Consider the following 14,564-nt stretch of genomic DNA (forward strand, 5'->3'; position numbering starts at 1 on the left):
AGATTATGATGTACTTTTTTCTGAGTTTTGTAGGTTAGTATTTATTTCATAATATGCTTTTGGCTGTAATTTGTTAGTAATCTACTCATTTTTTGTTTATGAAGAGTTTTACTTTAAATTGTAGCATGCTGTACATTATTCAGTTTGTTTGCTAAGTTTAGGTGCAATTTAAGTTACAGATTGCTCCATTCGTAGTTGGTGGTAGCTTTGCAATGCTTCTATACATTTTTAGAGTGTAGGTTGGAGTCTGCCTAGTGGGGATTGGAAGGCATTGTGCCATAATTCCACTGTGTTGTCTGTATTTCTGCCTGTGCCAAGAAACTGTCATAGTTATTCCACCATGGTATTTTGATTTTGGGCTGGCGTCTGTGTCCAGAGTGATGCAGTTTATAAATCCAAGTGTCTTCTAAATAATCCTTTAGGGACCTTAGTCGTTTTTCCTTTTTTGGGGATGAAGGGCTTTCTATTACTAAATTGTAATGGTTAGCTACCTCTGTGACAGGAACAAAGGCCAGTGGCATCATTTTTTTCATTTAATTTAGATCTAGAAGCGTATTCAAATAAATTGTTGAAGTGTGAAAAGAGACGTTAAGTTGTCTAGTGAACCTGGAGAGGCCACATCTATGACATGGTGCCTGTTGATACCTGCTTACTTGCCCGCTTCCTCATTTAGGAACATCTTTGGTATGGTAGTGTTAGGGAGTAAGAAGAACACTGGAACCGGTGGCCTGCAGTAGACATACCGTTTAAAATAGAATGTGTTTGTTCAATTCCTTGTGTTTAGCTGTGCACAGGAGGAATGTCAGATTGTGTGTGCCATGCAGTGAGCATACAGAGACCACCCTGTAGATAATGAAATGCTCTATAAGTGTAAAACTCAGCTAAAGATATGTGTCTGATTCCAGCTCCACTGAATTGATTTTCAGCTGGACCATCATGCTTAGGGGCCGATTACGATCTTGTCCGGAAAGCATTCTGACTGATTTGGTTCCGAACACCATCTCCCATTGAAAAAAGGGGTGATTGGGGAAAACCTTGCACCCTGTGGCAGGCACCCCAAGGTGCCTTCCACACGATACATGCATGTGTAGGGGGGGACCCATGGGTACCCCTATGGGCCTGATTCAGAGGGCCCCCGGGTGAAGTTGGGCCTGCTACAGTCCCCCAAGTCAGATTTCAGCAGCGGAGAACCTGAAAATGTGGGAAGCTGTTCACTTCAACTATTAGAGAATGGTTGTTTGAGAGAATGGAACTGCACAAAAATGTATAAGCTGCTTCTTAGGAACTCTATCAGAAATTCCATGCAGTAACAATGATCCAGGCGATTCTATAGCAGGACCTCTACTGTGGAATATGGCACATACTACATGTGGCATTTCCAAACGTTTACACGTTTTCACCCTTGTAATATTGAATAACTGTGGAAATAGTTTTTTTTACACTGACTGTCACTTATACCTATGAATGTGTGTACTTTTCCGCAGATAAATTCAGACTGTAATTAACAGGTTATGTATGAAATTAGAAAGTGCATATGTCTCCATTGAAATAAGGAAAGTGCACTTTAGTGGATGAACATCATATTTTCTACTCAGGACAATTCACAGTGCTGAGCTGCTCTTTCCCCTTCTGTGTAACAAATTGGGTTGATGGTTCACTGGGGTGTGAGCCCTGGTCAAGCAGCAACCACAATTCTTGTCAGAGTGAAGTCACAAACAACTCAAACATTAACCTGTGTTCAGCCCTCGAGTAGCTTGGCACAGAGCAGACAGGCTTAACTCAGTGGCATGTGCGACATTTTTGTGCAACATTTCAAACAGTAACACAGTGAAAATACACAACAAAAGGATCCCACACAACTTTAGTAAAACAGAGTAAAATGTAATAAAGAAAGAAAGACCAAAATGACAAAAATACAATCAGTATAACCAGAGTTATGGTTTGTTAAAGATTTTAGTGAAAATAGTACCAATAAGTAAATTGCCAACTTGCGGTATCTTGTCACAATGGATGGGGCCAATGTCACAGTTTAAGGCATTCCGCGATGGAGTGCAGGTCGGCTATAGTCACAAGTTTAGCCCTGTTGATGTTTACCTTCTCAAATCCATGCTAAGAGTCCCATTTGGGATGGAGGGGGCAGCAAAGAGCAGGGAGAGCATCACAGGAGGCTCTCAGCATGGGGAAGAGTTGACTGGCATTGCAGGCAGGCGTTGTTGGAGTTGCGCATTGGCAGTCCCCATCTAGCGGTCAGTACAGTTGCACAAAGTGGTGGCAGCTGGAACTTTGCACTGAATCACTGTGCAAGCATTGCGGTCTCAGTGTGAAAGCACCAGTTAGTGGTCATGAAGAGCCCAACATCTGGAATACAGCTCCCGTTAGCCAGACCAATGATCCAAGCCCTAAGGGGCATTACTTAGGGATCAAATACACTTAATAAGCCAGTTAACCAATCAATTTTTTTTTTAAAAACATCCATTAAGACACTTATTAAAACATTTATTCTTCCATCGACCTTTACATATACATATATAAAACATATTTATTTTTCAGAAAGGCACACATTCACTGGATGGTGTCATCAGTGATGTCATGAGTGATGTCACTGACCATGTCATGATTGATGTAATATGTGACGTCATCAGCAGTGCATTACATGCGCAAGTTATAGTGAGTCCAACTAACTATAACGTGGAATTTCAATGGTTTTATGTCAGTAAAATTTCCAGCTAACTATAACTGGTGTGAAACCTATGTTTTTTTCAGTGAATATATATATATATATATATATATATATATATATATATATATATATATATATATATATATATATATATATATATATATATATATATATATATATATATATATATATATATATATATATATATATATATATATTTTTTATATATATATATCTGCAGCTCCTAGCGGGGTGTGTCCAACTATGAGCTGCAATCGAGTGTCTGGGTGCCTTCCCCGGAAGCATTTATTCGGCATGGGCAGTTACATTTTCAAAATTAAAAGCACTTGATCTCGGCCTGACGTGTTTCTAATGTTTTCTTCTTCAGAGGCCGTCAAAAGAGTGCATGCCGGTTATTCACTTCCCTGGGTTTGGCAATATCGTGCACCCTGATGGGCTGCTCCTTATGATGCAACACGTGACCTTCTGGGAAATGTAGTCCGTAATATGTCCGATAATCGATGCACTCACAATTCCGTGCCAAATGTAGCTGTACTCAATCCATCCACGACACTCCACATTCTGGGCCCCTTGACGAGACCCGTGGCCCCGTTTCCTGGGTTGGTGCATGCTCCGCGTCAGGACGGCTGCGATTATATCCAGCTCCTAGCGGGGGGTGTCCAACAACGAGCTGCACTCGAGTGTCTGGGTGCCTTCCCAAAAGCATTTATTCGGTATGGGCAGTTACATTTTCAAAATTAAAAGCACTTGACCTAGGCCCTCTGGAGTTTCACCCAATTTAGTGATTTGGCATCCCCTTATCAGTTGCTTCCAAGTAACTTCGATTGGAACTTACCAGCATGTAGGGAGGGGATATTCTTGTACATTTTAGATGACATGTAGCATGGGACAAAATGTGTGGTTTGCCTCCATGTACAATTACTATATTAGTGGAAAATTTCCTATAAGATTCCTGTCATTACTTGAACCTGATATTGGAGTCTATTACGCTAGTCAAATGGAAGATCTTGCTCACTTTATCTAATTGCTACAATTGTGTAGCTCTTTGCTGGCAAGTTCAGTCTTCGCCTCCCTAGTCTCAACAATGTTTGGACAAAATATCTCTTAAAAAGAATTGTGACACAAAAAGATTGTGTCCAGAATATTGAAATGTTAAAAATATTGTCAAAAGGAATATGGGAGGTGAGAATACTTAAGGCCTCATTAGGATGCCCGTCGTGAAGCCTCCGACTGCAGGTCAGAGGCTTTCCGACCCACATCCCTGGTTTGACTTCGACTGCCCAATTACAATCTAGGCAGTCGGAAGTCAAACTGGCCGGTCATTCCTGCTGGCTTACGACAGGCTCAAGAGCCCATCTGCCAGCCAGAAAACGCAACATAATCCCTGCAGACGGCATTTATGCCATCAGGATTATGATGTCGCTTTCGGACATGCTTTCCCGGCTGTAAGAAAACGACTCAGTTTGTGGGGGATCAGTGTGAGGAGATTATCAAAAAGTGAATAATTTAATTTAAATTTAATGTGCATTATTTTACTGATATGCAGATTAGTAAAGTACATTTTCTACATATCTTTTGCTTCAATAATAATTTTACCACATAATAGTGTCTAATAATGTTGAAAATATTAATTATATTAAATTATAAACACAATTTTAAATTGTAAATATTAAAACAAATAATACATTTGTGACAAATTTATGAAAAATCTTTAGGTTAAAAAAAATGTAAAAAGTCATAAGTTCATTTTGATAATTCTAATGTGAATGTAAAGACTATTTTGGAAAACTGTACTTATATTTTCACATTACTTGATACTTTTATGAAATGTTGATATATATACATTTTTATTTTGTTGTATATTTATTCATCATTTCAATATTTTTGACAAATATATTTAGATTTTTATTATGTTGAATATTTATAAGTGCTTTTTTGGGTAGGGGCTCTATTAGTATGGCGTGCGAATCTCCACCGCCCTACCGGTGGTGGCAATCCGCACTCCAAAACACCCTGCCGGTCGGCCTTTTATCCCCCGCCACATTAGCATGGCAGGGGGTACCGTGGCGGACGGAAAAACCGTCCGCCTCTTTTCCGCTGGTAGGCAGCCGTCACGATTGCCTACCGGTGGGAAATGGGCCACAATATGGAGACTCCGCCATGGAAAGGCATGCAGAGTACTCTTTGGGGACCCCGGGGGATCAGGGTGTGTGGTACCCATGGTACCTCCTAACATTGGCATGCACAAGGTCGCAGGCACTGTGCGGTGCCTGTCATGTTGTGCATGCCAGTGCACAACATGCATATATTGCATTGTGGCGGGTACCGCTCACAGCATCGCCCACCACAATGAAATATATGCAGGATGCCACTGTGGCGGTGGCATCCTAATTTCCAGTGCGGGACTGCCGCACCACTGGTGGCCAGTCTCAGCACCGCTTGGGTGGCGGGCGGACTGAAGTCCGCCCACCATCCTAATAGATCCCTATGTTTTAAAAAAATCATGAAATTCCTTCATTTTTTCTTCAAATGAAGGTATTATCAAAACATTTTACAATTTTGTTTTCTTTTTTTTAGTTGGTAATTTTTTGTATGATTTTTTCTAATAAATTACATTTTTCTAATGAATATAGAGGTTTGCATTTTGGTTAGTGTGCTTTTAAAGTTTCTTTTATTTTTTTATAGTTAAAAAAATTATTTGTGAGTATGGAGTATTGATTATGTATATTCAATTTCAGTATGTAGAGCCTCAGATAAAAATGTTTAGATTTTAGTATTAATAGTAAGTGTCACCCCGTTAGTGTTCAGCACTTTTTGCAAAATATTTTATTTTAGAGTCGGTATAGTCAATATCACCTCTTTAGTGTCCAACACCTTCTCCAAATTGGTACAGATTGGATTGGGAATAACAAATGTCACCTCTTTATGTCCAACATCTTTCCCAAATTGGTTTAGATTCAAGTGGGAATTGTAAATGTCACCCCTTTAGTGTTCAACACCATCTTCAAATTGGTTTAGATTGGAGTGGGGATAGTAAATGCCACCCCATTACTGTTCAAAACATTCTCAAATTGGTATAGATTGGAGTGGGAATAGTAAATGACAACCTTTAGTGCCCAACACCTTCCCCAAATTGCTTTAGATTGAAGTGGGATTAGTAAATATAATCGCTTTAGTTTCCATCACCTTCTACAAATTGGAATAGATTATTATTGTCCAATACCTTATCCAAATTGGTTTAGGTTAGAGTTGTACTAGTAAATGTAACCCCTTTAGCGTCCTTACCATTCTGCAAATTGGTTAGCATTGGAGTGAAAATAGTAAATGTCATTGCTAAAAGTGTTCAACACCTTGCCTAAACTGGGATAAATGGAAGTAGGAATAGTAAATGTCACCCCTTCAGTTACAACAGCTTCCCAATATTGGTATAGAATGGAGTGGGAATAGTAAATTTCACCCCTTTATTGGCCAACACCTTTCCCACATTGGTTTGGATTGGAGTGGGAATAGTAAATGTCACCCTTTTGGTGTCCAACACATTCAACAAATTGGTTGAAATTGGATTAGGAATAGTAAATGTCACCTCTTTAGTGTTAAAACACTTTTAACAATGGTTTATGTTGGAATGTGATTATGCAATTACATCATTTTTGTGTGAATTCCTTTTTTTAATTGTACGTGTATGTAGTAGAAATAGTGGAAGTTCTTTAAATAGTATTGTTGGTGTTTAAAAATATAATACAAAAATAGTTAATTGTATGTTTGTAATACATAATATTATTCATACATATTTTTATAGAATAAAGACATTTAACAAATGTTTCTATTTCTATTTCTTTTTTCAATATTGATTTAATAAATATTTTCACATTGTTAAACAAATATATTTTTGCTTACAATTAAATGCTTTGCATGTAAATAAATACATACATGAACAATGAAAATCAAATTTAATTAGTATTATATATTGTACATGTTGCACTTGTTTCCATTGTTTATCATTTTTAAAATTTTAACATAGGTTTTTTCAGTAAATATTAAATAATTGTATATATTATATACTATTATTTAATTTATACTTTACACTTTTTAAATCATTTTTAGTCGTAGATAGTTTTAGATAGTCTTTCTTTAGTTTCATTGAGTAGCTATTTACTTTTATCTCTAGCTTCTATGTTGTAGTCTAATTGCGTTATTTTTAGTCTTTTTTCTGTGACCAGGACGGTCCTGCCAAGCATATTACTGCCTCCTGACCGCCGCAGTACCCCCAGGGAATGGTGGTTACCTGGCGGCTGAGGAGAGGCTATGTTAGTCCCACTGCCCATATCGTAATAGGGTGGTTGAGAGGCTGCCACCACAGCACCCCTGTAAATATCTGGCAGTCCGTGGACCTCCAGACTTGTAATCGGGGCCATAGTCATATTTATTTTGTTTCTTTTGGGTGGGATTTTTTTATAGTATCTAGAAATATTATTTGATCATTATTTTGAAATGTGTGGTTTATGTGTCTTAGTTATTTTACATGTTGAATTGAATGTGTTTCTTTAGCTTTTTGGTTGGTGGAGGTTTAGGTTTTTCTTGTACATTATTTTATTATATTAGTCTTATTTAACATTGGAGATTTATTTATTATTTAAACTGGTGTAACAAATATGTTTATTATTTTCAGGAAAAAATTATTTGTTATGATGTCTTAGATTATGATGTACTTTTTTCTGAGTTTTGTAGGTTAGTATTTATTTCATAATATGCTTTTGGCTGTAATTTGTGAGTAATCTACTCATTTTTTGTTTATGAAGAGTTTTACTTTAAATTGTAGCATGCTGTACATTATTCAGTTTGTTTGCTAAGTTTAGGTGCAATTTAAGTTACAGATTGCTCCATTCGTAGTTGGTGGTAGCTTTGCAATGCTTCTATACGTTTTTAGAGTGTAGGTTGGAGTCTGCCTAGTGGGGATTGGAAGGCATTGTGCCATATTTCCACTGTGTTGTCTGTTTTTCTGCCTGTGCCAAGAAACTGTCATAGTTATTCCACCATGGTATTTTGATTTTGGGCTGGCGTCTGTGTCCAGAGTGATGCAGTCTATAAATCCAAGTGTCTTCTAAATAATCCTTTAGGGACCTTAGTCGTTTTTCCTTTTTTGGGGATGAAGGGCTTTCTATTACTAAATTGTAATGGTTAGCTACCTCTGTGACAGGAACAAAGGCCAGTGGCATCATTTTTTTCATTTAATTTAGATCTAGAAGCGTATTCAAATAAATTGTTGAAGTGTGAAAAGAGACGTTAAGTTGTCTAGTGAACCTGGAGAGGCCACATCTATGACATGGTGCCTGTTGATACCTGCTTACTTGCCCGCTTCCTCATTTAGGAACATCTTTGGTATGGTAGTGTTAGGGAGTAAGAAGAACACTGGAACCGGTGGCCTGCAGTAGACATACCGTTTAAAATAGAATGTGTTTGTTCAATTCCTTGTGTTTAGCTGTGCACAGGAGGAATGTCAGATTGTGTGTGCCATGCAGTGAGCATACAGAGACCACCCTGTAGATAATGAAATGCTCTATAAGTGTAAAACTCAGCTAAAGACATGTGTCTGATTCCAGCTCCACTGAATTGATTTTCAGCTGGACCATCATGCTTAGGGGCCGATTACGATCTTGTCCGGAAAGCATTCTGACTGATTTGGTTCCGAACACCATCTCCCATTGAAAAAAGGGGTGGTTGGGGAAAACCTTGCACCCTGTGGCAGGCACCCCAAGGTGCCTTCCACACGATACATGCATGTGTAGGGGGGGACCCATGGGTACCCCTATGGGCCTGATTCAGAGGGCCCCCGGGTGAAGTTGGGCCTGCTACAGTCCCCCAAGTCAGATTTCAGCAGCGGAGAACCTGAAAATGTGGGAAGCTGTTCACTTCAACTATTAGAGAATGGTTGTCTGAGAGAATGGAACTGCACAAAAATGTATAAGCTGCTTCTTAGGAACTCTATCAGAAATTCCATGCAGTAACAATGATCCAGGCGATTCTATAGCAGGACCTCTACTGTGGATTATGGCACATACTACATGTGGCATTACCAAACGTTTACACGTTTTCACCCTTGTAATAATGAATAACTGTGGAAATAGTTTTTTTTACACTGACTGTCACTTATACCTATGAATGTGTGTACTTTTCCGCAGATAAATTCAGACTGTAATTAACAGGTTATGTATGAAATTAGAAAGTGCATATGTCTCCATTGAAATAAGGAAAGTGCACTTTAGTGGATGAACATCATATTTTCTACTCAGGACAATTCACAGTGCTGAGCTGCTCTTTCCCCTTCTGTGTAACAAATTGGGTTGATGGTTCACTGGGGTGTGAGCCCTGGTCAAGCAGCAACCACAATTCTTGTCAGAGTGAAGTCACAAACAACTCAAACATTAACCTGTGTTCAGCCCTCGAGTAGCTTGGCACAGAGCAGACAGGCTTAACTCAGTGGCATGTGCGACATTTTTGTGCAACACTTCAAACAGTAACACAGTGAAAATACACAACAAAAGGATCCCACACAACTTTAGTAAAACAGAGTAAAATGTAATAAAGAAAGAAAGACCAAAATGACAAAAATACAATCAGTATAACCAGAGTTATGGTTTGTTAAAGATTTTAATGAAAATAGTACCAATAAGTAAATAGCCAACTTGCGGTATCTTGTCACAATGGATGGGGCCAATGTCACAGTTTAAGGCATTCCGCGATGGAGTGCAGGTCGGCTATAGTCACAAGGTTAGCCCTGTTGATGTTTACGTTCTCAAATCCATGCTAAGAGTCCCATTTGGGATGGAGGGGGCAGCAAAGAGCAGGGAGAGCGTCACAGGAGGCTCTCAGCATGGGGAAGAGTAGACTGGCATTGCAGGCAGGCGTTGTTGGAGTTGCGCATTTGCAGTCCCCATCTAGCGGTCAGTACAGTTGCACAAAGTGGTGGCAGCTGGAACTTTGCACTGAATCACTGTGCAAGCGTTGCGGTCTCAGTGTGAAAGCACCAGTTAGTGGTCATGAAGAGCCCAACATCTGGAATACAGCTCCCGTTAGCCAGACCAATGATCCAAGCCCTAAGGGGCATTACTTAGGGATCAGGAACTTAACTGCTGTTGGGTGCAGGATGTTGGGGAACCTTTTATGTCTCAGGCTCAGATCAGGAGGTCAGCAGACTAGCCCTTGGAGTCACATTGTTGCCCTGGGTTCAAAGATGAAGTTCCAGGATTAGTTCTCTTCTCACCTGGGAAAAGGAATTCAGGCATCAGGTCAGAACGGCAGGGCAACAGGCCCTTCATAGCAGCAGTCCTTCAGAGTGGCAGTCCTTTCAAGGGCACTGCAGTCCTTCTTATTGGCAGAGTATCCATAGCTCCAGAAGTGACCTGAGAGTTGGTGGCAGAGGTCCAGTTTGTATACTCAGCTGTGCCTTTGAAATGCGGGAGTAACTTTAAGAGGTTTCCCTTTGAATTCCCCAAGCATCCTTCCTCCCTATCCTGGCTCCAGACTAACTACAGAGAATATTCAGCCCTTTGTGTTGAGTCAGTACACCACCTACTCTGGTGTAAGTGGGGCTGTTTCTAGCTCCTCCCTCCCATCTTGTTACTGATGGTCCATTTAGGCACACCTAAGCTCCTTATTTTGTGTGGCTCTCCAAAAAGAATATATAAAGATCAACTGTCAGCTACACCAAGTTATGTGACCAAAGACAGGCTACAGGCCCACATTGGCTAAAGCAAGAAAATGCTAGCAGTCTCAGCAGCCATGAACACATCTGGAGTTTACAGAAAGTAAAGATGGATTGTGGAGCCGGTTTGCCTTTTTTTCAGTTTTATGTCCTTCCCTAGGTCATCAGAAGCACATAAGACGCTGTTAAAAGGCTATGATGGGGACATAAAGGTAATCTTGTGATGTCATCCGTAGGTCAAAGAGTTTGCAATATCACTTTTGCTCCGCTTACATGCTGTCGAATCGATGACCATGGCATCTATATCCCATTTTTTTTAAAATGATATATGCGTGCCTCAAGTAGCCTCACGTGCTTTGAACGTACCCAGGATTTTGTTCCGGGAAAATAATACATCAATAGCTCAATTATAAGCAATTTTTCGTAATTCTTTCCCATCACAGAGCACTTTAGGAATCTAGGGGCATATTACCAAGCAATAGCAATAATTATCGCTATTGCTTGGTTAGAGACAAAAATGTATCGCCGCCCAGCGACGATTTTTATCGCAGATAAACCTTGGTATTACCAAGGTTTATCGCGAATGCAATAAAAATCGGCCGCAATGCATGAATATCGCTGAAAAGTCAGCGATATTCAGGCGTTACCGAGCTAATGCTCTTAGCCTTATTATCCACCTCTCATTGGATAACATGGCTAAGAACTGCTGAGGGCAGGTGTTAGCTTTTGGAGATATTCGCGCTTAGCGCGAATATCTCCAAAAGTAGGTAATAGGAGATAGCGATGTTAGCGACTGTTTCCAGTCGCTAACATCTTGGCACGCCCACTTTGCATGTCATTAGTGAGAAATATCACTGACATGCAAAGCGGGGCCCAAGATGGTCGCTATCTCCTACTAGCTGTCGCTAACTGGTGTTAGCGACAGCTAGGTAATAGGGAGATAATTTTATCTCCGCTTTCTTGGCTTTTAAAGCCAAAAAAGCGGAGATAAGCCCCCTTGATAAAATGCCCCCTACTGTATTGCATCCAATACCGAAGGCTTTTTGAAGAGCAAAATGAAATACTGCTTCTCTAATCTAGTTTGTAATATGAAAAATAAACACAAGGATTTTCTCATCTCCACTTTCCCAATGAAGATGGTATATGAGAAATTAAACATATTCTGGGTTGAGTAAGTAAACAATCCCTACTTGGACATATTTTTTTTATTATTTGAGTGTGACTTTTTTACATGTATAATGCTAGTGGTGATCTAACTCCTCCATTTTTTTATGAGTTCATGCTCGAAGTAAGGACATAGCATTGATTGCAAGTCTCCGAATATAGTTTTTGATGTAGAGAACATTTTACCTTACTTTCTAAATATAACGTTTACAGTCATATAATCCTAAAATCTACCACAAACAGTTTCTTGTGAAAACCAGTCACCTGTGTAAAAGTTCAGTACCATAAAAAAATGATGGATGGAGCGAGGGCCTGGATTAAATGATGCGAAGCTCTCCAAACACTAAAGGTGATGAAAAGTTCAATAAAGTGCGACATGAGGAGAGATAGCCTTTCCCATCTGCCAGATGGGTCATACATTCATTTCATCCTTAGTCTGCAACTGTGTACCTAATGGTGTGCTCAACGAAAGACAATAAAAGGAGAAAACAGAACTATAGAGTTTCAACTCTGCTCTCAGATTCGATCACATTACCTTTATATCAACAAACCACTTTCCTGGCTTAATAGCAAAAGCAAATACCTTGTCAGCCCCAAGGAGCGAGGATTGCTACAGAGAAGGAGAGTGAGAAAGGGAGAGACAAGGGCACGGATAACGTTTAAATGAGGCATGCATCGAAACAGAAGGGAGGAAAGAACCGGAAGAGAAAGGAGACGTGACAGAGAGATAAGAAAAGAGAGAGGGAGGTAGAGAGAGAGAGAGAGAGAGATGGGAAAATAGGGGAAAACATCGATAAACAGCGAGTAAGAGAAAGAGTGAGAGATAAAATGAATACGTGAGCATAGATACCCATCAAATGATGTCATGTATCTAAATAGAAGAGAGGAAAGCACCACAAGATAAAGGGAAAGAGACCGAAAGAGAGAGAAAGAGAGAGCAATAGAGGAAAATAGAGAGAGGAAAACTGACAGAGACAACAAAAGGAGAAAACAGGAGAGCAGATAACATTTAAAAGAGACATGCATCTAAACAAAAGGGAGGGAAAAACTGAAAGAGAAGGGGAAGAGACAGAAAGAGAGAGAGAGCGAGGGTTAGAGAAAGAAAAATTGAGAAAAATAGAAAGATGCAGCGAGAGTGAGAAAGAGAGAGAGAGAGAGAGTGTGAGAGAGAAAGGGGGGAAATAGGGGCAAAAGTAACATTTAAAAGAGGTGTGCATCTAAACAGAAAAGAAGGAAGGGCAACAGGAGAAAGAGAGAGAGGAAGAAAAAATGAGAAAAAATAGAGAAAGAGAGAGGAAAATGGAGCAAGAAAAAGAAAGAGAGAGAGAAAGAGAGAGTGAAAGAAAGTGGAAGCAAGATATGGCACCTGGATAGGGTGCTTGTGGAAATAATCATAGAAACCAACCATTTTCAAAAGAATGCCTTCTCCTCCTCCGAGTTTCATCGTAAACTGACCTGATGCACAAGTCCGCAATGCACCACAACACACACCTATCAAAGGAACAGCCAGAATGCGCCACCATACTTTATCCAGTGGCGGCACGCAGAGGGATTGCTGTGGGTGGTGAGGTGGGGAGGAGCAGGCTGGGAGTGTAGTGGAGTCGGAAGTAAGTAAATAAATATAATAAACTATTTACCGCGCGCTCGCTGCATCACCGAGTTGGTGAATAGCCACTGACTTTATCCCAAGCCATCAGTAGCAGAAGTGTGCTATTGAAGCCCAGCGTCTCAATCCACCTTGTACTGGAACCAGCTGAAATTACCATGTGGACTTTACAGCCTTGCATCCATACACCTTTAAAGTTGCTTATATTAATCTGAACTCTTACCCTTGTCCATTATCGTTAATCCCCTGCCACAGTACCAATTGGCCTTCCTTCAAAGTTCACTCAAACCATCTGCCGCGCTGTCTTAGTCATTCATGACATCCAGTCTGAAAAGCGTCAAAGCTCAAACTAGGTCACCAGCACTAAGCCAGCAACACTACCCTTGTAATTAGACCAAACCTGCTTGCCCCAGATCCTCCACATCACCAAGTCTCCTGGCCTTTCTTGGAAATTGAAATGGTAAATCTACTCAATCTCTGCAAAGTTAATGAAAATTTTTTTTTAATTCAGCCTACAAATGCCTGTCATTGCATCCCACAAACATCAAAAGCCCTGGGAACAGTAAGGTTCTATTTGTTGCACAGACCTCCCAGGCCCATACCTGAAACCTGTTGGAAGCTTTAATTACTCCAAGCCATCTAGTGCCCAGCAGATACTGAAAAGCCTTGAGTGGCTCAGTCACTTTTATTCCTAAATACAGTTCGATTCTATAGCCAGGATACTCACTAACGTCCTGGTACGATAAGATTCTGTTGCTGTAAGCAAAGGCGCCCTTTCACCGTACTCTAGCCCACCCTCAAAGATTCCAGGAGCCCAGCAGGGTCTATTGCCTCTGTTCCTCCAAGTTTCTAGCATCAGTTAGCCTCTGTATCTCTCCACTGTAAAGTGACCAATCCGTTATGTGGGTTACTCCTAGCCTCAGACCTTCGTGACAAATCCAGTTGCCAAGTAGTTCTTTATTTTCCATGTGCATCCTAACAATTTCTGAACCTCTTTAGCCTCTGACCCACTCCTGAATCAGATCAGTCCTTGTTTTTTTGGTGCTTCTGAATCCAACTCCATGTGCTCCTGCTTACTTTCTACTACACAGCTGGATGACATGACTAGGTAGTCTTGGTGGTCTTTAAGCCCCCGATGCACTGCTTCCAATACCTAGGCTCCTCTATTCCAACGCTAAATGGGTAAAATTCTTTTTTTTTGTGAAAGCTATGCATGTTGCATGACATTTACTGAGCCCGTAACCTGCATGGGGCATGCCCAATGTAGAAATGTCAGAATAGATACTGGAAGGAGAGTAGACATCCTTGATTAATCGCCTGCATCGTAAGTGTTTCACCACAAACAAGGATTGCCGACGACGGATCACCTGCATCAATAGGGGTTCGATGGC

Source organism: Lissotriton vulgaris, chromosome 4_1 (genome assembly GCF_964263255.1).
Source record: "Lissotriton vulgaris chromosome 4_1, aLisVul1.2, whole genome shotgun sequence".
NCBI classification, from domain to species: domain Eukaryota; kingdom Metazoa; phylum Chordata; class Amphibia; order Caudata; family Salamandridae; genus Lissotriton; species Lissotriton vulgaris.